General features: G+C 50.0%; 1 pseudogene; it reads right to left on the bottom strand.

Moving 5' to 3' along the window:
* Positions 1-1,322: 1,322 nt before the first annotated feature.
* Positions 1,323-16,029, bottom strand: LOC101934972 (mast cell protease 1A-like; annotated as a pseudogene).
* Between the last annotated feature and the right edge of the window lie 8,917 nt (positions 16,030-24,946).

Here is a 24,946-nt window from a genome sequence, read left to right as displayed (position 1 = left end):
GGAGTGGCTGCCCATAGGACTCACACACCAGAGCTGGGAGTAACTAACATGCTGGAGGCTGGGTGTGAGCAGGCCGGGAGTGGTGACTCTCAGAGTGAAGCAGTGTAAATGGCACCCCAGGTTGCAGAATTGAGGGAACACACTGTCCAACAGGCCAGATTGTAGCCTGGGGAATGTCACAGGCCCATCCCCCACAGCAGTGGGGTCCTCCCCGGCCTGAGCTCTGGGCTTGTCTGCCATAGGAGACCAGGCCCAGGAGGTACCAGCTTTTCCCCCAGGCAGTCAGAGTCTGTCCCAGCCCCTCTGGCCCCTCTGCCCTGGTCCGTTATTAACACCTCTGGGCTCAAAGCCTGTCCAGCACATCTGGGGCTCCACACTCTGAGCGATGCCAGTATCAACTCAGCCCCCGTCACAGGGGCAGGCTGGGGCTGAGGGGCCAGGCTGGTCGTTGATGTCAACTCCCCTGCCATAGGTGCCCTCCAGGTTGTTTATTCTCCTCCCCACTGAATTGCCACCTGCTCCATCCCCTCCCCTGTTTGCCTCTTGGGGATCTTATCTGTGGGGTCCATCTCCCCGTGGTGCTCCCCCCGAGCTAGGCTGGGGCTTCTGGCCACCGAGCAGCATGTTGGCAAGAGGATCTGCCAGAGGGAAGCGCTGCTCTAGGGCTGGGTAGAAATGGAGCAGACCCTGCCCAACGAGGGGCTCAACGCCAACCCAGGACACTAAGAAACTGGGGGTGATGTCGGGTGCAGAAGGGAGTAGGGGGAAGGGCAGACTAGGCCTAAGGGCAGACTAGGGGAATCGTGGGAAGGCATTGGAGAAGCACCAGCCCTGAGTGATCCAGCCTGGCTCCAAAGTCGGTGAGTTAGAGCCCAAGATCAAGCAGAGGGGTTCTAGCTGACACCACCAGTCAGGACACCTAGCCCTGGTCCAAAGCACCTCCAGGGGTTTGTGTGTGGACTGTAGCAACTTAGGGCTCAGCCTATCTATCTATCTATCTATCTATCTATCTATCTATCTATCTATCTTATTTGTCTTCTGATTTAGCAAGGTGCATAATCAGGTGTCTGACTTTAAGCACTTGCATATTCTGATTGGATGCAAAGGGGCTACTCATGGGCTGCAATGTCGGAATGTGCTCAGTGCCTGGCTGAATTGGGGCCTTTCTCCCTTCTCCCCACAAGTCCCCTTTAACTGTAGTTTCACACCCCACAACCCCCACACCCAAACCACCACTCAGAGGGACACTGGGCTGTGTGAGGGGGTCGGGCAGCCCACCTCTCACAATCAGCAAAACACTCAGGAGTCCAGATACCAACAGCAGCTGCTGCAAAAAGCCATTTAGTGCATCACAAGCTGTATCTGTGACCCACAGAGCAGGGAACGTTGCATATTTTCCTCAGTGCTTTAAAGAGACTATCCAGGATACAAGCTGAAAGGAACGTGGTATGTGGTCTCTCTAGGGGGTGGCAGCTCCAGTCCGGCCCCAGGGTGGAGGACTGGCTGGCTCAAAGGGGTGGGGAATGGGACCCGGGCCTTTCCCCATTACAGGGCACCATCTCTGATCTGGCCACAAGGACTATGTTGACCATAAATCAATGAGCAGCTGGGCCCAGACTAACGGGGAAGTCTGATCACATGTTTCCAGGAGCAGGTTGCGTAGCAGAAGGCTGTGGCTGGCCATGGGCTCTGTGTTGCTAGATTCCTCTCATGGTGTCAGTGATCCAAGGCATGAAGTGGGAAATCCGCGTGTACACAGCAGGAGGAGCGGTGCTGTTCTTGATGACCTTGGAGACGATGCCCTCGGCTACTCCACAGCACACAAGCGGGCCTCCAGAATCGCCCTGCCCCAGAATAAACAAGGAGATGAGTTTTAATGCACTGATCATACCCAGGACTCCAGGGCTGTTTGGGTCATTAAAGCCAGAGCATCCTCAAAAAAGAAATGAATTAACACTGAAAAGCCCAAGATGGGGGATTCATAGAATCTAAGACCAGAAGCACCATTGTGATTATCTAGTCTGACCTCCTGTGTGATGCTGTATAAAAAGAAAGATGATTAGTTGCAATAATTCAGTCGCCATTGTTACAAAATTGCAATCAATCTTGTATGGAGCATGTCGTGTAAGGTATCCTTGTAAAGGTTATAATCTGTTAAGTGTGATTATCCTGTTTACATTCACGTATCATGGTTGTGTCTGAAGTTATGAATACTGACTAGGTGTATCTCAAATACGTTTTGCTCTTGGGTGACACACACCAGGCAGATTTACATCAGGACTAGCCAGCCATGTGTTGATGGCCCATTAAGATATCAATGGACCCCTTCAGAGGGCTCCCGAAAGGGCATATGGACAATGGAGTCCCAGTGACTCAGCAAGGCATGTAAGGACATAGGATAAAGACTTATGACCTAAGACTCCATCTTTTACCAGTAACTTTCCATGTGCTTGGGCTGAAAGGATAAAAGTGGTGTAGGTGGTGGGGGTTGGTCTGAAACCTGCAAAGTGGCCAGGGCTGAGGATTGGACGCTGGCTGGTGCTCTGAGGTGATGGAGAGGATTCTGCCTTTCAGGAGCTTGCTCACAGGCCAGGGTTTGAGTGATGGACACGTTGTGGGCTGGGAAGGAATCTTCCCCCCAGGTCAGAGTGGTGGGGACCTTGCGGGGGGTCACCTTCCTCTGGGGCATGAGTCACCTGTTGCAACCACCTGGGCACATCTCTCCTAATCCATTTCCTGCCATTGTGGGGTCTCGGGCATTGGTTGCCCCTCAATCCCTCCTGTTCTCTGCCTGTCTCCAGTGAGCAGCGCTTAATTTGTGCCAGGGCCGAGCCCCAGCATCGCTAGACTTGGCGGTTCATAGCCCCGGCACCTCTGGTCTTGCTGCATCAGGTGTGAATGTAATAAATTGCTTGAGCCCCGGCAACTAATTGCTGAAGTCCTGACACCTCTTTTATTAAAAGTGAAGCCCTGCCTGGGGGCCGTGATGCCTTGGTCACATTTTGGCTGTTGGTTCTAGTGTGCGGATGCTGGGCAGAGTTGGTGGCCTATGAGCTACAGATTTTCAGACTGGATGATCTGGTCTGTTCTGGCCATGCCATGACTCCTAGGAGGGGCTCGTCTAGGATTTGAAAGATTGAAAGAGCCAGCTTGGGGTTGTCACCAGCTGTAGTGCACAGGAATTGGGTGGTGTCCCTGTCAACAGCGTGGGAGCCCTCCAGTGGGGCTCACAGTGTCCTATGTCCCCTACATTACCAGAACCCGAGCACAGCAGCCGTGGGCTGGGAGCCAGGCCTCATGGGTTGTGCATGATTAATGAATGTCATTATTTGGACCCTGCCACCCTGTGTCATTCTTTCCACACTCCCGCGGCATGTAAATCGGGCAGGGAGCTGCTGCATGATACCCCTAGCCAATGTGTGACAATAAGGAGGTGAAGGTGTCAGTGTACGACCTGGGTGGAAGGCTCTGCAGTAGGCTAGGCATGGTACCATGGTCTAGTCATTTAGGGCTAGATAATCAGCAGGGTTCAGGTCCCACTGCACTTGCCAGGCCCCTGTCAGCCCTGGCTGACCCCACAAAGCGGCTGAGAAAGGACAACCAGCAGCAGGAGCCCAAGCCAATCAGCCACTTACAGAATAAATTGACTTCTGGTCGTCAGGGTCCCCTGCACACAGCATGCTGGAGGGGTAATAGTAATGGTACCGGTTGTAACAGGTCTTATCGCTTATCACTGACAGGTTCACTTCCTGAAGGGTGTTGGTTGTATCGGTCAAGCTGGTCTTCCCCCAGCCAGCCACGCTGCACATGGTCCCTGGGCTCACTCTGCGATGAGCAGAAGTCAAATCAATCAATCCCACCTCCTTGGTCAGACGGGCCTTGTGATGCAGCTGTTGGGGCAAAGAGGGGAGGGGAATGACACAGCCCATGAAGTGCAGTCAGAGGGTGTGTGTGTGTGATGAAAAGAACTCAAAAACTCAAGACTCAAGGGACGGGGTGATGGGATGGGGGTGGTACCTGCAGCAGTGTGAGGTCACTGGGGGCAGGGTGATGGGATGGGGGCAGTACCTGTAGCAGTGTGATGTCACTGGGGGTGGAATGATGAGATGGGGGCGGTACCTGCAGCAGTGTGAGGTCACTGGGGGCAGGGTGATGGGATGGGGGCAGTACCTGTAGCAGTGTGAGGTCAGTGGGGGTGGAATGATGGGATGGGGGCGGTACCTGCAGCAGTGTGAGGTCACTGGAGGTATGGTGATGGGAGGGGGGCTAGGTTCCCTCTAAATTGCATGCCTGTGCGGCCATGCAGGAGGCCACCAAGGGCCGCACAGGTGTGCACACGGCACTCACGGGCATGGGGTGAGGTGGAGGTGGTGATGGAGGAGCTTGGGGCCTGCGGGGCTGCAGTGACCCCCCCCAGCACCAGGGCTGTGGTGTGTCCGGGAGAGACGCCTCTCCCCTCTGCCCAATCCTGGGGGTGCCACAGGGGGAGAGGACTCCCCCAGCCCTGGAGCTGCTGCAGCTGGGAGAGACACTCTCCCCCAGCCCAGGTGCTTCCTCAGGGAAAGAGGGCTGGGGGGAGTCCTCTCTCTCCACTGCAGCCCTGGGGCAGCCGGCACCCCAAACCCCTCATCCCTGGCCCCACCTCAGAGCCCCCTCCCCCAGCTGGAGCCCTCACTCCCACGCCTCAACCCTCTGCCCCAGCCCTGAGCCCCCTCCCACGCTCCGAACCCCTCAGCCCCACCCCCGCCACACATCACCTCCATATTGGTGCACATAACAATATTCATTCTGCACATGGATGGTAATAATCAGAGAGAACATTGGGTGGGGCCAGTAACTGCAGCAGTGTGAGGTCACTGGGGGCAGCGTGATGGGATGGAGGCCGTACCTGCAGCAGCATGATGTCATTGCTAATGCTCTCTCTGTTGTACCGCGGGTGCCGGATCTGCCGCCTCACAGGTATTTTCTGTTGGCTCCGTTCCTGTTCACTAATGCGATGGGCTCCCAGCGTGACAGTGATCTCACTGTAAAACCCAGGAGCAATACATGGGGTGTTAGGGGCAGGAGCGTATGTCAGGTGCAGACGGGCATATGAGGGTCTGACTCATGAACAGTGATACGGAGGGGACAGGGCAGCCTGGAGCTCTCAGGCCGAGATCTCAGACTCAGCTTCTGCCAGCAAAAAAGTCCATACCACTGTACACATTGCCAGCTCCGATCCAGCTCCGTTGCTGGGGATTGGCTGGCTCGGAGGTGGGGGGGGGGGGAGCAGATCTGGGCAATGGGTCAGACCCCAGCTGGTGTCAATGGCCCTATCCCCATTGGTTTACCCAGTGCTGGATCTAGACCATGGTTTGCAGAGGCCCCTAGAGACACGCCGAGGCCCCCTGATAAGATCAGACCCCTGGGCTCTGCTCTCCCAGCCTGTCCTACTAACTGCTCCTTCCCTGCAACCTACAACGGAACCAGAGCTCCCGGCTCCCCCATCACCAGCTAAAGCCCGACCTGCCCCGACATCCCCAGCACAGAGGCGCTTACTCTCCATTGCAGTGAGCAGCCGTCAGCACGAAGTTCTCCGCCACCAGGAACCCTCCGCAGCGAGACCTCTTGTTTCCGCGTTGTATTTTCAGATAGGCCATGTAGGGTCTGGAGTGGGGCTTGGCTTCCTGTCCCCCGATGATCTCCCCTGGGGAGAGACCAGGTTCATAGAAAGAGCCCCATCATCTCCCTGGGACGGGCTGGGACCCAGCTCCCCATCCCAAAGAGGAGTCTCCACAACATCATCCCATCCCCTCTGATACTCTCCTTGGAGGATCCCTGTGCCTGGAACTCTGCCCCCCCTCATCTCTCCCCCAGACTGGACACCCCATGGGGCTGGAGGGTAAATCTAAAGCTCTGTCCTCGCTGTGTGGACAATCGGTGCCAAACGCACCAGGAGTGGGTCAGTAACTGCACTGCCTGGAGTTAACAGCTTTGGGGGCCGAAGTCACCCCAGATTAAGCCAGGCAGCACCTGGAAGGGCACAAACAGGTCCCTTGTGGATGCTTTTTCTCCACCATCCCACAGTGACCAGCCAGGGCTGCTCCCAGACTGACCCACCAAACATTTTAGGAACATCATTTTTTTCTCAGAAAGCCTCGTCTCAAAAATGTCTGAATTATTGTGGTGAAACAGATTCTTTCCCCCCAGTGTTGCATAATATTTAGGTGAAAAATTAAAAGTTCCACTTTGGGGTTTTTTTCCCATGGAAAATAAAAAATGTTTTGTGATCACCTCTGAAGAAGTTTCCACTGGGGTGGGTGGGTGTGTTGGAAAATCTCACCGTAAACAAATTGCTGTTATTTGCATGAGGGTGGCAGATAGACCGAGAACCAAGCCCCTATTATGCCAGGGGTTGCGCAGAAACTAACTGAGATCAGGGGCTCCCTTGCTCCAGGCCTTTCACTGACCCAGGCAGCATCCTGACACAAGCTGAATTATTCTTCACATTGTACAGAGAGGGAAACTGAGGCCCAGGGAAATTGTTTGTAAACCTGCCTAAGGGATTACAGTGACCATCCTCAATCCATATAAATCCCTGTCCACAGAGATCCTGGGCAGATCTGAGAATGGTCCCAGATTTGTTGGGTCCCAGCCCAGTGGCCTAGCCCCATGGCCAATCTCCCTGTCTGGGACATGGATTGGCAGTGGGGTCCCAAAGGAGCCTGTGGGGGCTTGGCCACCCGACCCCTAGTGCTGCTGAGAGAGCCCCAGCCACACTCAGGAGAGGATGCAGGGTTCAATACAGGCGCTTGTCCCCAGCAGGAGCAAGGGGGAGACCCTAAACACTGCCCACAGCTCCCCATATGGGAGGGTCACGCTCCCCACGTCACCAGCCTGAGACCCAGAGAGAAGGAGAAAGGCCACGGGAAGCAGGACGAGGATCAAGAGCTGCATTGTCAGAGACATCCAGCGATGGGCTCGGAGCCTCTGCCTGAGCCCCGGGGCTTATATGGATCAGGCGTGGGGAGCGGAGGGGAGGGGAGGGCAGGGCCTGGCAACCACAGGACCTGTACCCTGCTGCCCGGAAACTCCCACCCCGGATGGCCCAGAGGTGGAGACGCCAATTGGAGAAGCCTCCAGCCACAGCTGTGCCCACATCAGGGTGGGGGGTTTCCTCCCTGCTCTGGTGCCGACCCAGCCTGGCTGCAGATGTGGTTAACCCTCCCCCCTCCCTACTACAGTTGTAAGAAACACCCCTGGGCTTCTCTGCACATAGATACTCAGACTCATATATTTCAAGGGCAGGAGGGACCATTGTGACCTTCCAACCTGACCCCCTGTTGGACACCCAGAGCCAGAACCCACCCAGCAACTCCTGTCTCCACCACGGCCCTGGGTCAGTTGTTCCCATGGCTCCATGTTTAATATTTGCATATTAGTCTCAGCCAGACCTTTTCTAACTCCAGCTCCTGGACATTGGGTCTTGTCCTGCCTTGGCCACATAGGCTGAAGAGACCCTGCTGTCAAAACCCCCACCCCATGGAGTTTCCTACAGAGGGGCCAAGTCCCCTCTTCACCTCCCAAACCCTCAGGAGATCACTCTCCTTGAAGCGCTCCCCGCCAGCTTGTTGTTGTAGCTCTTTTCAATTTGTCAAAGTCCTGCTAGAGGAGTGGACATTAGAGCTGGACAAAATCTCCAGTCATGGTCCCACAAGGGCGCCTAATCCAGAGGTGACCCCAACTCCTTCCTGCTACTGAATATCCCCTGGTTTATACACCCAAGGATGGTATCTGCCTGCTTAGCTCCAGCATTCCACTGAAATCTCCTGTTTAGATGGGTTCCGCCATTGTCATAACTATAAAGGGAAGGGTAACAGCCCTCCTGTGTACAATACCATAAAATCTCTCCTGGCCAGAGACTCCAAAATCCTTTTACCTGTAAAGGGTTAAGAAGCTCAGGTAACCTGGCTGACACCTGACCCAAAGGACCAATAAGGGGACAAGATACTCTCAAATCTTGGGGGGGGAAGGCTTTTGTTTGTGTTCTTTGTTTTTTTTGGTGGTTGTTCGCTCTCGGGACTAAGAGGGACCAGACATCAATCCAGGCTCTCCACATCTTTCTGAACAAGTCTCTCGTATTTCAAACTTGTAAGTAAACAGCCCGGCAAAGTGTGTTAGTTTTATCTTTGTTTTCTCACTTGCAAATGTACCTTTTACTAGGGTGTTTACCTCTGTTTGCTGTAACTTTGAACCTGAGGCTAGAGGGGATTCCTCTGGGCTCTTTAAGTTTGATTACCCTGTAAAGTTATTTTCCATCCTGATTTTATAGAGATGATTTTTACCTTTTTCTTTAATTAAAAGCCTTCTTTTTAAGAACCTGATTGATTTTTCCTTGTTTTTAAATCCAAGGGGATTGGATCTTGATCCACCAGGAGTTGGTGTGAGAAAGGAGGGGGGATGGTTAATTTCTCCTTGTTTTAAGATCCAAGGGGTTTGGATCTGTATTCACCAGGGAATTGGTGAAGAGTCTCTCAAGGCTACCCAGGGAAGGGAATTAGCACATTGGGAGTGGTGGCAGTGGACTAGATCTAAACTGGTAGTTAAGCTTAGAAGTTTTCATGCAGGCCCCCACATTTGTACCCTAAAGTTCAGAGTGGGGAAGTAGCCTTGACAGCCGTGCTCCCTTTCAGAGCCCCTGCTCTCCAAGACACAGCTCCTGTCCTGCCAGCATGAACGACATCCCTTGTCCCTCGATGTTTGACCTTGCATTTGGCTGGATTCATGTGCAGGTCTAATTGCGCCTAACTCACCAGGTGACCCAGGTAGCTCTGTAGCTTGGAGACATCCTTCACGCCACCAATCTTTGTGTTCTCTGCAGACTTTCCCAACAACAATTTACATGAACTTCCAGATGATTGATACAGATACCGAATAACCTCAGGCCCAGAACAGGTCTTCGTCGGGCCCACCAGCAACACCCCAGTGGATGCTGATTCCCCAGTGAGAATCATATTTTGAGGAGAATCAGTTAGCCCATTTTGGAACCATGTTGAGTGTTTAGAGAGCTAATTTCTCAATATGAATGTTGTGTGGTAGTTGGGCACACTCCCTACGGGAATCCACGTATATATCACAACAGCACAGTCACCTTAAAGAACCAGACTTTTAAGCTTGCTCAGAAATGACAGCATGGTCATTGAACATGGACTGTTCTCCATGAACTCACGCTGACTGGCATTAACTCTGTTTCCATCCGTTAGTAGCTGCCTATTGGTAGATCCAATCTCAGCCCTTCCATTATTTGGCTCTGGATCCCTCTCTTGGAATTGCCACGTCTGATGAATGAGGGGTGGGATCTGTCCATCCAGATATCAGTGTCACTGTCGAACAGAGGTGGGCAAACTACGGCCCAGGGGCCACATCCAGCCCTCCAGACATTTTAATCCGGCCCTCGAGCTCCTGCCGGGAAGCGGGGTCTGGGGCTTGTCCCACTCCGGTTCTGCAGTCGGGGAGTGGGATCAGGGTCTTGCTCCACTCTGGACGGCTCCCGGGAGCAGCCTCCTGACTCCACTCCGGTCCTACGCATGGGGCAGCCAAGGGGCTCCGCATGCTGCCCTCACCCCAAGCGCCGCCCCTGCGGTTCCCATTGGCCAGGAACCACAGCCAATGGGAGCTGCAGGGGTGATGCCTACGCACAGGGCAGCGCACAGAGCCACCTGGCCGCGCTTCTGCATAGGAGCTGGAGGGGGGACATGCCTCTGTTTCTGGGAGCTGCTTGAGGTAAGTGCCACCTGGAGCCTGCCTCCCCGACCCCCTCCCATGCCCCAACCCCCCTGCCCCATCCCTGATCCCCCTCCTGCCCTCCAAACCCCTCGGTCCCAGCCTGGAGCATCCTCCTGCACCCCAAACGCCTCATCCCCAGCCTAACCCCAGAGCCCGCGCCCCCAGCCAGAGCCCTCACGCCCACCTGCACACCAACCACCAATTTCATGAGCATTCATGGCCCACCATACAATTTCCATACCCAGATGTGGCCCTTGGGCCAAAAATTTTGCCCACACCTGATCTAAAACAATTCCAGAACCTCTCTGAATCCATTCAACATCAATATACATGCATGAATACCAAACTCACTCCATTTAAATTCTTGCTAGATTCACTTCAATTGATGCTGTTCAGTCTAGATCTATCCATACCCACATAGCTACCTGTAGATCCCGTCTAGATTGGTGCACATCCCTATACATCCATTCTAGACCCATCATTTCACCCTACCAGTGCTGGACCGACCTGCTGTCTGGACCCTGCTGGTAGCTACAGGTGCTTGGAACAGTGACAGCAGCACAGATATGTCCAAGAGGGGAAAGGCCCCACATTTCACTGTGTACCCCTAGAACCAGCCAGTCCCCTCCTATGAGGTTGTATCGTAGCTGGCACCCCCTATAGGGGAAAGACCCGAAGTCCATTCCCCACTCCCCCAAACCAGCCTGTCCCCCATCCCAGGGCTGCTCTTACTCTCACCAGTGCTGCATAGAGAGGCAAAATCCCTTCCCTGATTTTACAGCCCAGGCTCTGGTCAGTTTTGTCCCAGAGGTGTGTGGGGAGCTCATGGCACTGCTTGTTCACTGTAAGCCCCCCTAGATCCTTTGTGGAGCATCAGTTCTCCAGGACTCAGTCCCGGACGTGGGGAGGTGTCTGCGTCCCTGGGGCTGGAGGGAGAACACTGCATCAGCTGGATTCTCACCACGGGGGTGTGACTGGGCCCAGCTCACCAAGCGCCCCAGCTTGCTCCCTGCACCTGCCCTGGCTCAGTCAGCATTGACCGCTCTGCCCGGTGCTGTGACACCTGCAGGTCTGATGGCAGCTTGAGCTGGGACCCTGGGGTGACTCTGGTTCCTGGCGTCCAACCTGAGACATGGAGCATGTCCGGGGCTCTCAGATGACCAGGGCTGCATTGTGCTGGCAGCTGTACGGTGTTTATTAGGTGTATTATGGTAGCACCTAGAAGACCCAGTCATGGCAAAGGATCCCATTGCCGCTGTACATGACTTGTTAGGTGTATCACTGTAGTACCTAGGTGGACTCCCAGCTATGGCCCAGGACCCCACTGTGCCAGGTGCTGTACAAACAAAAACACAGTGATGGGCCCTGTCCCCAGTAGCTCACAGTCTAGTTATCGGACAGGAGAAAACAAGTGGATACAGACAGGCTGATGGGGAAGAACCAGGGGAACAATGAGATGACACTAACAGGCATCAGTGGATGGTGCCATGTCCCAGTCTGAGATGTCTCTTCCCAGAGCATCAGAGCCGTGTCTGGTCCATTAATCCCTGCAGCACTGGGCTAGATTTGACATGTATTTTCTTTGCCCCCTGCCTGAATAGCCCCTGATTAGTGTCAGGCAGGCAGGGGGGACACACAAAGGCTGTTTGGGATCAGGCCTTGACATCTGGGCTGAGATGTCTGATGGAGGGGACTGGCCAGCCTGCTGTTTGTGACCCCTCTGTCCCCAGACAGATGCAGAGTGGAAGAGGAATGACGTATAAGGGAAACTAAGAATACCCTGGTACTGATTTCTCTTCCAGTGGGCCTAAAGTGCACTCCTGTTGTAAGCGAGCTGGACTAGGTGTCGGCGGTGGGATACCAGAGTCAGGAGAGCTGACAACAGACACAGTGATTTGCTTTTTCACCTGTGATTTCCCTTGTATTTTTAGCAGATCCAGCATGAATTACTCAAACCCAGGGGGTGAATTCCCCACGGGGCCCAAAACCCTGGTTACACCTGCTAGGTACAAGTTAGCTGGGAGTCCGAGGCTGGGGGCATTCATTCAATTCCCAGGAAGGCACCACTTCATTGTTTTGCAACTTCATTTTTATTCATTGCTGGGTAAGAGGCAGCAAGCGAAATGCACTAGGCCCTGCGGCAGGTCAGGTCAGGTCAGGTCAAGGGGGGGTTAGAAGGAGGTACTCAGAGCTGTCATTTCAGCTGAAATCAGTTCACTGCATAATTTTCTAATTTCTCTTCCCATGAACAAACACCCGCTCTCCTTGTCGGCACGGGGAACAGGTGTCTTTGGAAGGGGCAGTGGCTACCCCTGGGGAAATAGCAGGTGGAAAAGGCCCAGTGAGGACAGGGCAGGCTGCAGTTTTAATGAGAGTTAGCAGGTCAGATAATGACGAGGATCTCCACTAAAGGGTCACTCGATCGGCTGACATGGGGGACAGCTACAAACTGCCAGGTCTGCCCCAGGGTTTGGCCCGTGTCCGTTACCCCAGGGGAAATAAACCAGCTGTTTCCCTAGCAAAGATGCAGCCTAGGGGCCAGGGTTGGGATTGCCAAGGGAGCCGATGGGAGTTGGAATTGAACATGGCTCCTAACTCCCCCAGGTTCCCTGCCTTGATGCTCATGGGTTGGTCACTGCCTGAGAGCAGCGATGTCTGGGGTGAGGGAGATCAGCCTGGGACGCTCAGGCAGTGATCTCAGACTCCTTCATTTCCCTTGACCCCTGGCCCTCAGCTCCCCTCAGCCAGCTGACCCCTCCCAGCTAGATCCAGATGGGTCTATGCCCAGCTACCCCCTGTCCGGAGCCCTGCAGAGAAGTCCTGGGGATCTGAGCCCCTCCATTCCCCATGTCGGCAATGGGCCAGACCCCAGCTGGTGTCAATGGCCATAGCCACATTGATTTACCCAGCGTTGGATCTGGACCATGGTTTGCAGAGGCCCCTGGAGACATGCGACGCCCCCTGAGCAGATCAGACCCCTGGGCTCTGCTCTCCCAGCCTCTCCTACTAACTGCTCCTTCCCTGCAATCTATGATGGCGTCAGAGCTCCCGACTCCCCCATCACCTGCTAACCCCAATCTGCCCTGATGTCCCCAGCACAGAAGCACTTACTCTCCATTGCAGTGAGCGGCTGCCAACACAAAGTTTGTCTTCACCAGGAACTCTGCACATCGTATACACAGATAGGCCATGTAGGGTCTGGATTGGGGCTGGGCTTCCTGTTCCCCGATGATCTCACCTGGGGGCAGGGCCAGGGCCAGCCCCAGGCACCAGCGGAGGAAGCACGTGCCTGGGGCGGCACATGCTAAGGGGCGGCACAGTAAGGGCTTCTTTTTTTTTTTTTTGCTTGGGGTGGCAAAAATGGTAGAGTCGGCCCTGCCCGGGGGCAGACCAGGTTCATATTAAGAGCCCCATCATCTCCCTGGGCCAGGCAGGAACCGAGCTCCCCATCCCGAAGGGGAGTCTCCACAGTCTCAACCCATTCTCTCCTTGGGGGATCCCTGTGCCTGGAACCCTGCCCCCTCCTCAGCTCTGCCCCACACTGGATACCCCATGGGGCCGACAGGTAAATCTAAAGCTCTGACCTCACTGGGTGGAGAATCAGTGCCAAATGCACTGCCCGGAGTTAACAGCTTTGGGGTCAGTCTCACCCTGAACGACACTGACACGTCCCCTGCTGAAGTTTCACCTCTTCCATCAACCCCCAGTGACAAGCCAGGACTGCTCCAAAGCTGCCCCTCCAAACTGTTTTTGTACAGAAAATCGGATTTTTTAGACAATGAAAAGTTTCCCAGAAGGCGTCTTCTTGCCTCAAACATTTTGGCATTTTTCTTGTAAAACTGATTATTTCCCCCCAGTTTTCAGCACTTTTCAGCTGAAAATGTGTAAGTTTTTAGTCACCAAAACAATTTTAATTTTGGTCACACTACAGACTAAGATGGAGTGGCGAGGTATGCAAGGGAAACATGCCGCCCCCCATCTATTTAGCCCTGCTGCCTTCGCTGCCCTTCACTCATTTCTGCTTTTGCTTCTCTAAATGTGACCCAGATTGCCAGGATCGATGGCAACGTTATGCACAGCTGGCCAGCAAATTTGAACTAAACACTGATCCCCTAAAAAAGCATTGGGAGGAGAAACTAGACAATAATTTTCTGCTAACTAAATGGAAACAAATTGTAGCCAGTTCTCTGAACTGCTCCTTGGAGCTACATTTAACATTAATTCCACAGGAATCATATGGAAGATGCATTGGACCCCTCTTCAATGTACAATGCAGGCGCTGCTAAGTCAGCTGTGACTAGCATGTGCTGACTTAACCCATATGCTCATAGACCAGTCGGCTTTGGGCGGAATTGAAGGGGACAGTGGGTTTTTTCCCCATCAAATAAAATTAACCATGTCATTTTCAACCTAGTGAGTGTTATCTGGAAGCAGAATAAATCAGAAAGACTTTGGCTAAGCAGAGCACTAACACCATTGAAAAGACAAGTACCACCAAAACGGAAATCCAAAAAGCAACCAGCAGTCGAAGATTAGAGCATAGACATCCCAAGCTTGGCTACCATGGAAAGAGCTTCCCAAGAAAAGTTGTTAGAGATGTGAGATGCTCTCCTGGAAGTATCTGATGATCCTATCAAATGCATGTTCCCACCTCAACCCCCCTCTTCCCTAGCCACTTCCTTCCGCTCCCTGTATCTATCCCTCTCATTTGAATTTTGCTTCTAGCCATTATCTTACTTTAATAATTTTTCTTTAACTAGCTGGATTTTTATAAAGCATATTTTGTTTGTAAATTGTGGAATACAATAAGGGATTGATATTCTAACCATTCACATTTCAGATAACTAAATGTTTCAAGCCTAGCTAAGGTGAAGTAGCAAATACTTAATATCTTATGAGGTATTTATGCATTATGAGAAGTTTATGTATATTTTGCTCTTTGTTTTCTCACTCTCTCTATATATCTTTTAAAAATTAATAAAAAATTACTAGAAAACAAATTACTTTGGGGGTTTTCAATGAAAAGTTGAAATTTCCTAGGGAAAAACTTTTTAGACCAACTCTGAAACTTCTCAGCCCAGGTGGATGAAGTCAAAGCTAGACAATCAGTGTAAAGACATCAGGGTGGAGGGGACAGGAAGGGGGAAAGAGCTGGGGAAGCTGAAGGACAATGTAGATAGAAGAACAAATGGAGATAAACCGGGCAGGGATAGATGGAGGTGGAAGTGAGAAGGTCTCTAACCATCAGAGAGATGCAGGAATTAGGAATTGCCAGACTGCATGGTTTGTTTTAACCCTGTGCAAATGCACTTCTTGAGGCACTTCTATGGGATGAAGGCTGGTTCTCTGAGGTTAACTGGCCCCTGGGAAGTTTCCGACACTTTGGCCAAGTTTAAATCAATATCAGGGCAGCCACAGGCAGAGCTGAACCAGTTGAACTACAGATGAGATTTAAAATCAGGATAATTAAAGCAATACAAGTTTGTGTGCAGCTCACATCTGAATTTAACAGACGACTCATCGATGTTAGTTTGACGTCCATATGAACGAGGCTGTTTTAACAGTCTGGTGCTGTTATTTGCATATGGTGCCACCAACCCAGGTGAGATCCCCGTTGTGCCGAGTGCTGCACAGACCCTCAGGGAAAGTCAGTCCCTTCCCTAAAGAGCTTCAATTTAAAATGACACCACAGACAAAGGAAGAAGGAGCTAGAACCCAGGAGTCCTGACTACCATACCCGAGCTCCACTCTGATCACTACACACCACTCCCAAGCAGGGAATAGAACCCAGGAGTCTTGGCTCCTAGCTCCTAGTTAAGGTACCCCTGTGTCTCTCTCCTGTTCTCAGGCTCTCTATGTATCTCTCGGGAGCTTTATCTCAACACCAGCTCCACCACCCAACTCCTTCACCCCCACCTCCAAACTCTTCCCTAGCTGCGTCCTGGGAGCCAGAAATCACCCTGGTAGATGCATCTTACTCTGGGGAGGATCCAGAATTTGCAAACAGCCCAGCGAGCTCCTGGCTCCATTCCCCAGGATCCCTGACCCCTTCCCCCCACATACTCACCAGCCCCAGCCCCGGGGGGCAAGAGAAAGGCCATGGGCAACAGGATCAGGATCAGCATCGTCACCATCTGGGGAAAGTGACAGTGCTCGTGCCTCAGTACTGGGGGATTTATAGAGTCAGCAGGAAACCACAGATCACGTTTGCTCTCCCCTCGTGGGGAGCTGCAACCATGCAGGCGCCCTCAGAAACCTCAGCATTTCTCCACTGACACATGGGGGGCAAGAGGGAGGGATCTGGTGGCTGGAAAACAACCTCTCTCTGAAGGAAGGAGCTCAGGGGAAAATCCCTCTGGAACAGGACATCTCTTTCCCCCCCGCCCAACAACATCTGGGAGCAGGGCCCCCTGGGGCCTGCCTGGAGCCCAGCACACCTGGCGCTGGGCTCATCTGGAGCTCACCCGTCTCCTCTGCTGCAGCAGCTCCTTTGGCGGGGAGTGCGGCCGACGCTGAGTCACCCGCTGGCTTGGCTCAGCTCCCTGCTTCTGTCCCAGTGTGCGTCTCAGAGCAGTAAGAAGGGGATGGGGGCCCTGCTGTGACTTCCTGTAGCCCAGCCACAGAGCCCATGGCAGAAATTCTCCCAGAAGATGGGGAGCACGTAGACCACGTTGGACATGGAGGAGCACTGATACCATGGTGATGGGTGATGGGGAAGGCCTTAAACAGACGGTGCTGGAGCCGTGTTCCTCTGGGCCTGCCCCATGGCTGGCATGGTTGAGATAAGAGCAAACGTCCCCACACAACAGGGGTGTCCACTTGGAAATGTGACCCTGGCTGTCCAGACATTTGAACGTCTCACACGCCCACAATTCTGGGCCGCAGAAAGTGGCTTAAAATTGCACTGAGGCCCCGGCCCCATTTCTCCATCAAGGTCCAAACTCTCCTGAAATACCTTGGTATTTCGTAAAGCCCCAGCATCAGGAATCATGGGATCACCTGCAAATTTTACCTTCTCTTGTGGTAAATTAGGCGTTTTGAGCCCACAAAGCTGTGGAGAAGAGTTTGAAGACATGACCCATAAATGCATAAAACTCCCTGGTCTTCTCATCCGTGCCACTCCCTCAGGGTACCCTAATACGACTCAGACAGCACCCACAGAGCATGAGAACCCCTTATTCATTCCCAGATGATGTCTTCCCATCCCCCATGAGCAGCATCTTCATGGCCTGTCTGAGGAGGGGGCAGCCCTTCTGCCTGGGCCCAGAGGGGTTACAGCCCCAGCTGGGTGGGGATAGGCAACCTCAGGGTCAGGTTCCCAATGCGTAGGTGGGTGCTAGGCTGTCCTGGCGCATGTACACCCCACCACATGGCTTGGAGAAAGGACGGGCCCCCAACACGTGCAGACACTCAGCATCTTGGGCTCTGCACAGCTGGGGCTGTGTCCAGTCTGGTCCGCACCCAGGGATCAATTGACTCGGCCTCTGAAACTGGCTGCAGTGGGGTTTTTTTGTGGTGTTGATGAACCCCCAGTGTCCATGGCCTGAATGGTAAAACCCTTCCATCTGTAGCAGGCTATCATCCCTGAGGCCTGACTGTCAAGCTGAACATCTGAGCAGGGATATCTCCTTGTCTCCGTGGCAGTGAAAGGTGCATCCCCACGCACGGCCGTGTCATGAATGGAAACAGTTCTCAGAGTCAGACATTGGGGAGCACAAATGGAGCTCTCTGAGAGTCAGAGTTCTGGACTGGGATGGTGGGTCTACAGGTCGGGATTGATGGTCCCCGACAGAGATGACCCATGCCTGCCCATAGTGGGGGCGCAGAATGAGGGCAGCCGGTTTCAGCAGTACTACCCAGCATGCTCAGTCCATGTTAGCATGGTCAGTATAAGCTAAGTAGCTAATCTGGGGAGGGGCATTTGTGGTTGCAAACCGCCCACCCCCCACCGCACCGCCTGTGGCCTGCACCAGCAAGACTATTAAATGTCTACATCTTTCTCTGCAAATTTGTTATTTCTCCATTCCCCATGAGCTAAGTAATTTCCTTCTTCTCCTGGTTCTTAGAAAGCTTTCAAGACCAGCTTTATTTTCTCGGTGTAATGTTTCAGAACTCCCTGGACTCTGGCTAGCTGGTCGCCAGATAATGGACAATGGAGGGGAACAAAGCACAGGGGATTTCATCTCAGAAGACATTTCATAGAGTAGAATCATAGAAATATCACCCTGGAAGGGATATCAAGCAGTCACCTGGTCTATCCTCCTCTTGTGAGGCAGGACCATGTCAACTTAGAACATCCCTGACAGGTTTTTGTCTAATCTGGCTTTAAAAACCTTCAGTGATGGGGATTCTACAACCTCTCTTGCGATCCTATTCCAGAGATTAACTCCATTTAGGGTTAGAAAGTTTTTTCCTATGACTAACCACAATCTCCCTTGCTGCAGATGAAGCTCATTACTTGTTTTCCTAGCGTCAGCGGACATGGAGAACAATTGACCCCCATACTTTTTAGAACAGCTCTTAATATATTGGGAGATTGTTCTCAGGTTCCCCCTTAGCCTCCTCTTCTCTAGACTAAACATACCCTGTTTTTTTCACCTTTCCTTCTAGGTCAGGTTTTCCAAACCCTTAACTATTTTTGTGGCTGTCCTCCGGACCCTCTCCAGTTTTTCTACATCTCTCCTAAAGTGTGGCACCCAGAACTGGACACAGTAGAATCATAGAAGCATAGAATATTAGGGTTGGAAGAGACCTCAGGAGGTCATCTAGTCCAACCCTCTGCTCAAAGAAGGATCAACACCAACTAAATCATCCCAGCCAGGGTTTTGTCAAGCCGGGCCTTAAAAACCTCTAAGGAAGGAGATTTCACCACCTTCCTAGGTAACCCATTCCAGTGCTTCACCACCCTCCTAGTGAAATAGTTTTTCCTAATATCCAACCTAAACCTCCCCCACTGCAACTTGAGTCCATTGCTCCTTGTTCTGTCATCTGCCACCACTGAGAACAGGCGAGCTCCATCTTCTTTGGAACCCCCCTTCAGGTAGTTGAAAGCTGCTATCAAATCCCCCCTCACTCTTCTCTTCTGAAGACTAAATAAGCCCAGTTCCCCCATTCTCCCCTCATAAGTGCCCCAGCACCCTAATCATTTTTGTACCCTCCGCTGGACTCTCTCCAATTTGTCCACATCCTTTCTGTAGTGTGCGGCACAAAACTGGACACAATATTCCAGATATGGCCTGACCAATGCCAAATAGAGGGGAATAATCACTTCCCTCAATCTGCTGGCAATGCTCCTACTAATGCAGTTCAATATTCCATTAGTCTTCTTGGCAACAAGGGCACACTGTTGACTCATATCCAGCTTTTCATCCACAGTAATCCCCAGGTCCTTTTCTGCAGAACTGCTGCTTAGCCAGATGATCCCCAGCCTGTAACGGTGAATGGGATTCTTCCATCCTAAGTGCAGGACTCTGCACTTGTCCTTGTTGAACCTCATCAGATTTCTTTTGGCCCAATCCTCTAATTTGTCTAGGTCACTCTGGACCCTATCCCTACTTTCCAGCGTATGTACCTCCCCCACAAGCTTAATGTCATCCACGAATTTGCTGAGGGTGCAATCCATGCCATCCTCCAGATCATTAATGAAGATGCTGAATAAAACTGGCCCAAGGACCAACCCCTGGGGAACTCCACTTGATGCCAGCTGCCAATTAGACATTGAGCCGTTGATCACTACCTGTTGAGCCCGATGATCTAGCCACCTTGTAGTCCATTTATCCAATCCATAGTTCTTTAACTTGCTGGCAAGAATAATGTTGAAGACTGTATCAAAATCCACTGCTTTCCCCATATCTACAGAGCCAGTTATCTTATCACAGAAGGAAATCTAGTTGGTAAGGCATGACTTGGCCTTGGTGAATCCATGTTGACTGTTCCTGATCACCTTCCTGGCCTCCAAGTGCTTCAGAATGGATTCCTTGAGGACCTGCTTCATGATTTTTCCAGGCACTGAGATAAAGCTGTACCTTTCCAGATTCTCCTTCTTCCCTTTTTAAGAGAAGGGCACTATATTAGCCTTTTTCCAGTCGTCCAGGACATCCACCGATTGCCGTGAGTTTTCAAAGATAATGGCCAATGGCTCTGCAATCACATCAGCCAACTCCCTCACCACCCTCGGATGCATTGCATCCGGCCCCATGGGCTTGTGCCTGTCCAGCTTTTCTAAATAGCCGTTAACCTGTTCTCTCACCACTAAGGGCTGCTCACCTCCTCCCCATACTGTGCTACCCAGTGCAGCAGTCTGGGGGCTGACCCTGTCTGTGAAGACTGAGACAAAAAAAGCATTGAGTATTTCAGCTATTTCTAAATCATCTGTCACTAGGTTGCCTCCCCCATTCAGTAAGGGTCACACACTTTCCCTGACCTTCTTCTTCTTGATAACATACCTGTAGAAACCCTTCTTGTTACCCTTCACATCCCTTGCAAGATGCAACTCCAGTTGTGCTTTGGCCTTCCCGATTACACCCCTGCATGCTCGAGTAATATTTTTATACTCCTCACTAGTCATCTGTCCAAGTTTCCACTTCTTGTAACTTCCTTTTGGTGTTTAAACTCACCAAAGATTTCTCTGTTAAGCCAAGCTGGTCGCCTGCCATATTTGCTACTCTTTCTGCACATGAGATGTACTCACCAGTGCCAAGTAGAGTGGGACAATTACCTCAGTGTCTTACATAGGACACTCCTATTAATACCCCCCAGAATGATACTAACCTTTTCCCCAACCGCATCACACTACTGACTCATATTCAATGTGTGATCCACTATAGCTTCCGGATCATTTTCAGCACTACTAGCACCTAGCCAGAGATTCCCCATTTTGTAGCTCTGCATTTGATTTTTCCTTCCTAAGTGTAGCACTTTGCACTTGTCTTTATTGAATTTCATCTTATTGATTCCAGACCAATTTGCTAATTCGTCAACTTTGTTTCAATATCTAGTCCTGTACTCGAAAGTATTTGTAGTCCCTCTCGACCTGATGTCATCTGCAAATATTATATTTATATTCTCCACTCCATACTCTAAGCCATTAATGAAAATATTGCATAGTACGTGACTCAGGACTGACCCCTGCAGGACTCCACTAGAATCGTTCTCCCAGTTTGACACACAACCATTGATAGTTTTTGAGTACAAACTTTTGACTGTTTCTCCCAGCACCTTATAGTAATTCCCTTAGTTTATTCATGAGAATGTTTGGTGGCATTGTGTCAAAAGCCTGACTAAAATCAAGATACATCATGTCTACTGTGTCCCCCCATCCACCATGCCAGTAACTGTGTTAAAGAAGGACATTAGGTTGATTTGTCATGATTTGCTCTTGTCAAATCCATGTTGGCTATTCCTTGTAACCCTATTATCCTCTAGGCCGTGGCTTCCTAAATGATTGTTTAATAATTTGATCCAGTATCTTTCCAGGTATCAAAGTTAGGCTGACTAGTCTACAATTCCCTGCATTCTCTTTGTTCCTCTTTTGAAAGATATGTACTACATTTTCCCTTCTCCAGTCCTCTGGGACCTGTCACCGATCCCCTGGTAGGTCCCTTGTGAGGTGAAACTCATTTTCTGCCCTAGCCTTTCCAATTTTGTTTCTACATGCTAGTTCTAGTCTTTTGTACTCCCCCTTAGTAAGTTTTCAAATTTCCTCTTTATGGATTTTCACGACATTAAAGAATTTCTGTTGGAGCCATATTGACCATCTTTGCTTTGTATAGGGATAGTTTGTAGTTGTGCCTTTAATATTGCCCCTTTCAGAAACTGCCAGCTCTCCTGAACTACGTTAGCCCTTAGATTTTCTTCACCTGGGACGTCACCTATACTCTTCTGAACTGGTTAGTCTGTTTTTTGAAGTCCATTGTTCTGATTCTGCTCCTCTCACTCCTTCCTTTCGTTAGGATCAGGAATTCTATCATTTGAGGGTCACTTTAGCCTAAATTGCTTTCCACCTTCAGATTCACAACCAATTCCTTCCCGCAGATTCAAGTCTAAACCCTCTCGGTTTTTCCTCCACCTTCTGAAACAAAAAGTTGTCCCCAAGACATTCCAGGCACTTATGGGAAATCTTGTGTCTTGTTGTATTACTTTTCCAGCAGCTGTCTGGGTAGTTAAAGTCCCCTTCCCTCCCCGCCATCTGCCCTCTTTTCTTGTTAATTTCACAGGCTGGTTTGTGTCCTCTGGAATCAACACAGAGTTTTATGGAATCCTGTCCCTGGGAGTGTTTCCTTCTCTCCCGGGTCTCTGTCACCCAGGGCAGGGGAGCCCCAGTCACTGGCAGTCTGAGCTGTCTGTCCGACCAGGGCAGTTAGTTAAACAAATCACTAGAATCCAGCCACTCTCTATGCATTTCCTTCTGCTGCCAGTGGTGATGGGAAATGTGAGATGGGACCTTTCCTCTCTGAGGGGCACCAGCTCCGAACCCATCCCAGGTCTGTTCTGTGTAAACTGGTCTGTAGATGATGTGAATTGTAAAATTAAAGAAATTAGTGGTAATTTTTTGTGGTCATTTGTGTATGAATCATTTTTTAAATACCATCATTACATTGGGATGTGAGCTGCAGTGACCCAGTTTAACCCAGGAACATTTCGGTTTCATAGCAGCGTTGGTGGACAACATGACAGAGGTGGAGGAACCAGATAGAGCATTAGATGAAATCATCAAACTGACAGATACACGTTAGATAAAAGTCAGAGCGTGGTCTGGGAACAAAACACGGCATATTGTAAAAATAAAATGTCAGTTTAAAATGTCAGTGTGAAGCGTGTTTTTATGGAGCTCAAGGGTGGGGGTGGTTGTCAAAAGAGAAGTAGGTTGAACCCGTTGTATACTTGTAGTTAGGTTCTAGTTTTTCAATGACAAGAAATATATGGACGGCCTGTTCCTCTAACAAGGGCCCCTGGCTACTTGTGCGTGAGGGATAGGCTGTTGGAGCATCTGGGCCATTGCAAAGTAGCTCCAGAAACCCTCTTAAATGATACCATCTTCTGCTTTGGCTGTGCCTTTTAATTTTCCTGCAGGCCCTCTGCATTAGGACTTTAGTGATCATGACACCTCTGTTTTCAGCAATGTCTCAGGTCTTTCATCTACTGGTGCATATTATTTAATGCTGTACAGCATTTAGGGTTACAGTTTGCATAAAAGTGTTTTATAAAAACACAACAAAAAATTCTCTAAGTTGTCGAGACAAGATAATAATAATCAAAATTGTAATTGTTGCTTTGCAGGCACCGCTACAACATATCTTCAAGTATGTAATTCCTCTGTGTTTTTGTTAATATTATTTATGATCGGCTGTTGGACGGGGGAGATAATACCTCGTAGAGTGGGGAAGGGATTCTGAATGACAAATGCTCGCCTGTGCACAAGCATAACAACTCACAAAGAATGGCTGCCTACAAAACCGTCGCTAAAAGAGATTTCACTCAGTTATCAATATTCTCCTAAAACCGCAGAACAGCTCTCTTATCCTCATGCCCTGTTCTCTATGGCTGTGGCTTTTGTCTTTTTAATTGTTTTATTGTAAAACTCTTCATTTCCCTGTGTGTGTGTGTGTGTGTGTGTGTGTGTGTGTGTGTGTGTGTGTGTGTGTGTGTGTGTGTGTGTGTGTTGGGGGATAGGGAGAGGAGAGGAGATTCTTAACCACACCCTTGACTTTCAAAGCTATCTTTACGATTTACAAGTAGAGCGCTTTTGGTATTCTAGGCAATTTGTTTACACAAAAGTTTAAAAAACTAAATAACACTATATTTTAAAGACCCCACCTAACCATGTAGAAAGCTATAACCTGTCTTTCCATTTTATTTTATTATTGTAAAACCCTTCTTTACGTGAGGGTTTTGTATTATATTCCTGATCCTCCACGAACTTATTTCTTCACAATTTACATTCCCGTATAACCTAATTTTACTGGGTCTGGGGGGGCGGGGTGGAGAAGGAGGTTTACCTTACCAGGTAAGTCAGTTGGACTAAGATCTTTGTGTTGCAGAGATTACCATTATTTAGTTATGGAAATTGAGTAAACTTAGCATCTTTTTAGGCTTCTGTTATTTAATTTTAAGCAGGTGTTTTTCTTGCAAAATTTAAGAGTTTTTTAAAAAATATGCTGCTTCAAATTGTCCTCACTGCATGCTAACTTCTTTTTTTATTGAAACACATATGGAAACTCCCATCAATTGTGACAGTTTTCATATTCTACTTTGTTGTTGTTTTGGTACTTTAAAAACACTATTTTTCAAAGGATAGGCTAATGTATCTTTAACATTTTTATGTCACTGAACTTCTACAAAATATTCCTAAAGAAGACACCTTGTTACGTTACAGCTCATTCAATGCTGGGTTTTATGGTTTATTGAGGGCTTGTGTTTCTTCAGATAACCAGCGTGGGTGTTTATCTTAGGAGAGGTATCTCTTTGTTGTAAAATATAAGGTTTTCCTTTTTTATTTGAAAAAAGGAGCTGATTTTTGTATAAGCTGCTTTCTTAGTGTCATCCACTGTAAGAACCTGCTAATATAGGTTCTTTTGAAATTTATTGTCCATGCTGGGAATAGGACTTTCACCCTTTACAAACTTTACAGCTAAAGTCATTTTATGGCTTGGGGGCTTTCTGAGGGTCGGTGTTTTTAACCCTGGAGTTGTTGGTCATTATCTTTATCTTAGAAGAGGGGCCTCTGCTTGTAAAAGAAGTATAATTTCTTTACAGAACTTTCCTTTTGGAAAAAGTATAAAAAGCAAGCCAGTGTTTTTTGAGAGAAGGAGACCATCTTTTGTTAAAGATGTATCTTTGTATTCACTGTTAGCCAAAGAATTCAGAAATGAGCTTATCTTCAAAACAGTTAGAAGGGAGTTTTACAACCTCACTGTTGTCTTCTGGGGGGAAAAAAGAAGGCGGGCTGGATGATACATAATTTCTTTCCTTTACACTTTTATTGCCAGTGTTGGGGATAGGACATTCACTGCTTTGTATAAATCTAAAGCAAGTTGGTGTATTTTCTGAGGGAAGTTAAACATCTTTTGTTAAAAGGAGTATCTTTATTTTCACTAAAAAGAACAGGAGTACTTGTGGTACCTTAGAGACTAACACATTTATTTGAGCATAAGCTTTCATGGGCCCACTTCTTCGGATGCAT

The sequence above is a fragment of the Chrysemys picta genome, chromosome 13, assembly GCF_011386835.1.
Source record: "Chrysemys picta bellii isolate R12L10 chromosome 13, ASM1138683v2, whole genome shotgun sequence".
Taxonomy (NCBI): Eukaryota; Metazoa; Chordata; order Testudines; family Emydidae; genus Chrysemys; species Chrysemys picta.
Note: the sequence above shows the minus strand (reverse complement) of the source record. Positions and strands in the feature narration are given on the sequence as shown.